The sequence below is a fragment of the Morone saxatilis genome, unplaced genomic scaffold (genome assembly GCF_004916995.1).
Source record: "Morone saxatilis isolate NCDOM2014 unplaced genomic scaffold, NCSU_SB_2.0 Contig5, whole genome shotgun sequence".
In the NCBI taxonomy this organism is placed as follows: Eukaryota; Metazoa; Chordata; class Actinopteri; family Moronidae; genus Morone; species Morone saxatilis.
Genome location: NW_023340095.1, coordinates 15,737,175 through 15,737,540, shown reverse-complemented (window position 1 = coordinate 15,737,540; position 366 = coordinate 15,737,175).

The following is a 366-nucleotide window of genomic DNA, read 5'->3' as shown; positions in this document are numbered from 1 at the left end:
TTTGCTTGATGCAGCTTTGGAAAGAATAGGCCTAAATTATTTTGTTAATATAATTAAGACATTATGACTATATCTGTCATAAAGTCACAACTGCAGAAGCACCACTAAACATAATTAATAACAAATTTAAATAAAGTGATGCACATTGTGTTTATTACGCCCAACATCTAATATCTTGACACTAACAGAGACCTTCAACGCTACTAAGGTTCAACACAGGAGGAGGTGTAAGAAATATAAATGTTATTTTTAATGTTAATATCATCTCATTCTTCTTTATAACCAGCTTTATATATGTAAGCTTTATGTACTAAACTCTTCCTAAAATAATACATGTAATTAAAAATATCAATAGCTAAGTATTAA